General features: G+C 37.2%; 1 non-coding gene across 1 annotated transcript; it reads left to right on the top strand.

The window, feature by feature from the left end:
- The first annotated feature begins 903 nt into the window (after window positions 1–903).
- LOC118996055 (U6 spliceosomal RNA) lies at window positions 904–1,010 on the top strand. Its single transcript, XR_005068414.1, has one exon. It is a non-coding gene; the product is annotated as a U6 spliceosomal RNA (small nuclear RNA).
- The last annotated feature ends 2,490 nt before the right edge of the window (window positions 1,011–3,500 follow it).

Consider the following 3,500-nt stretch of genomic DNA (forward strand, 5'->3'; position numbering starts at 1 on the left):
GAAATAACCAAGATCAGAGCAGAATTAAATTACATGGAGACTAAAAGCACAATTCTAAGGATCAATGAATCCAGGAGTTGTTTTTTTTTTTTATTTTTTTAAAATAATGTTCTATTATTTATTTATCTTCAGAGGGGAAAGGAAGGAGAGAGGAAGGAAACATCAATGTATGGTTGCTTCTCATGCATCCCCTGAAAGGAACTGGCCCCTGCTGGAAACTGGCCTGCAACCCAGGCATGTGCCCTGACTGGGAATCGAACCGCGATCGTCTGGTTCGCAGGCCCGCGCTCAATACACTGAGCTACACCAGCCAGGGCCAGGAGTTGGTTTTTTTAAAAGATAAACAAAATTGACAAGCCATTAAGTAGCCTCATCAAGAAAAGAAGAGAGATGACCCAAAGAAACATAATCAGAAATGAAAAAGGAGAGATTACAACCGACACCACAGAAATAGAAGGGATTGTAAGAAACTACTGTGAAGAACTGTATGCCAAGGAATTTGAAAACCTAGGCGAAATGGACAAATTTCTAGAAGAATATAATCTTCCAAAACTCAATGAAGAAGAAGCAGAAAGCCTGAACAGACCAGTAAAAGCAGATGAAATTGAACCAGTAATAAAAAAACTCCTGTCACATGAAAGCCCTGGACCAGATGGGTTCACAGGAGAATTCTACAAAGCATTAAAGGAAGAGCTAACCCCTATTCTTCACAGACTATTCCAAAAAATTCAAAATGATGGAAGACTCCCAAACTCTTTTTATGAAGCCAGCACCATCCTAATCCCAAAACCAGATAAAGGTACAACAAAGAAAGAAAACTTCAGGTCAATATTGCTTATCAACATAGACGCTAAATTCCTCAACAAAATATTGGCAAACTGCGTCCAACAATACATTACAAGGGTGCTTGCTTCAGCAGCACATATACTAAAATTGGAATGATACAGAGAAGATTAGCATGGCCCCTGAACAAGGATGCCATGCGAATTCGTGAAGCATTCCATATTTTTATAATATCACCACTAACAGGAATCTAAACAACAAACAAACAAGCAAGCACACTGTGACCAATGACATTTAAATATGGAACAGGCTGACAGGGTCTAGAGGGGAGAGGGGAGAGAATCATAGGGGAAAAGGGGATGAACTCACATGAACAAGTATAAAGGACACATGGACAATAACTAAGGTAGGGGGCGGAAATGGGAGGGAGGTGGGGAGCACTGGGGGAAGCAGGGCTGGGAATATATGACAGAAAACTGTACTTGAACAAGAATTAAATAAAAATTAAAATAAAAAAAATACATTAGAAGGAACATACACCATGACCAAGTGGGATTCATCCTGAAGATGCAAGGATAGTTCAACGTTCATAAATCAGTAAATGTAATACATCATATAAACAAAAGGAGAGACAAGAATCACATGATCGCATCAATTGATGCAGAAAAAGCATTTGATAAGGTATGGCATGCATTTATGATTAAAAAACACTCAACCAAGTGGAAATACAGGGAGCATTCCTCAATGTAATAAAGGCCATATATATGAAAGACCTACAGCCAATATCATACTCAATGGGCAAAAAATAAATAAAATCCTTTCCACTAAGATCAGGAACAAATCAAGGTTGTCCACTTTCACAACTTCTATTTAATATAGTATTGGAAAATTTAGCCACAGTGATTAGATAAGAAAAGGAAATAAAAGCCATTCAAATTGGAAAGAAGGGAACAAAACTGTCACTATTTGCAGATGACATGATAGTGTACATAGAAAATTCCATAGACTCTACCCCAAAACTACTCAACCTAATTAATGAATTTGACAAAACAGCGGGATAAAAAAGTCAATATCCAGAAATAAAAGGCATCTTTGTATACCAACAATGAAACATCCAAGGCAGAAATCAAGAAAAAATCCCATTTGATATAGCAAAAATAAAAATAAAATACCTAGGAATAAATCTAACCAAGGAGGTAAAAGACCTGTATGCAGAAAACTACACATCACTGAAGAAAGAAATCAAGGAAGACACAAAGAAATGGAAATAAATACCGTGTTCATGGATTGGCAGAATTAACATAATCAAAATGTCTATACTACCCAAAGCATTACAGATTCAGTGCAATACCTATTAAAGTACCAATGGCATATTTCACAGACATAGAACAAACACTTCAAAATTTTGTATGGAACTGTAAACAACCCCAAATATCTCCTGCAATTTTGAGAAAGAAGAACAAAGTATTAGGGATATCAACACCTGATTCCAAACTGTATTACGAAGCCACTGTAGTCAAAACAGCCTGGTATTGGTAAAAAGCAGGCATATAGACCAATGGAGCAGAACAGAGAGCCCAGAAATGAATCCAAGTCTCTACAGGCAATTAACATTCGACAAAGGGGGAAGCAACCTAAAATGGACTAAAATGGCCTCTTCAACAAATGGTGAACTAGGAGAACTGGACAGCTATGTCCAAAAAAAGGAAATTCTAGAACCACCTTACACTATACACCAAAGTAAATTCAAGGTTGACAAAAGACTTAAATATAAGCCTTGACACCATTAAAGTCCTAGAGGAGAACATTGGCAGGAAAATATCAGATATTTCATGCAACAACATTTTTACTGATATGTCCCCTAGAGCAGGGGATATTTAAAAAAGTATAAACAAATGGGATCTCATCAAAATAAAAAAGCTTCTGCATGGCTAAAGAAAACAGTATTAAAATAAAAAGAGAACCAACTATATGGGAAAACATATTTGCCAATGATACCTCAGACATGGGTTTAATCTCCAAAATATACAAAGAACTTACATGACCCTAAGAAGACAAGCAACCCAATTAAAAAATGGGCAAAGGACTGGACAAGAAATTTCTCCAAGGAGGACATACAGAAGATCCAGAGACACATGAAAAGATGCTTAATATTGCTAGCTATCAGAGAGATGCAAATTAATACCACAGTTAGATACCACTTTACAGTGGTCAGAATGGCCATCATAAACAAAGTAACAAACAACAAGTGTTGGAGAGGTTGTGGAGGAAAGGGGACCCTAATCCATTTTTGGTGGGATTGGTGACTGGTACAACCAATGTGCAAAACAGTATGGAATTATCTCAGAAAACTAAAAATGGACCTGCCTTTTGCTGGGTCAAAAGAGGATTGACCCAGCAAAAGGGGTTCTAGGATTACATCCAAAGAACCCTAAAACACCAATTCCAAAGAACCTATGCACCCCAATGTTCATAGCAGCACAATTTACAATAGCCAAGAGGTGGAAGAAAGGTAGGTGCCCATCAGTAAATGAATGGATCCCAAAACTAAGGTATATTTACACAATGGAATTCTATGCACAGAAAGAAAGAAGGAGCTCCTACCATTTGCAACATCATGGGTGAAACTGGAAAGCATTATGCTAAGTGAAATTAAGTCAGGTGGTGAAAGACAAATACCATGTGATCTCACCTTTAACAGAACCTAAACAATAAAA

Source organism: Sturnira hondurensis, unplaced genomic scaffold, assembly GCF_014824575.4.
Source record: "Sturnira hondurensis isolate 20B ecotype Veracruz unplaced genomic scaffold, ASM1482457v3 Scaffold0010600, whole genome shotgun sequence".
NCBI lineage: Eukaryota > Metazoa > Chordata > Mammalia > Chiroptera > Phyllostomidae > Sturnira > Sturnira hondurensis.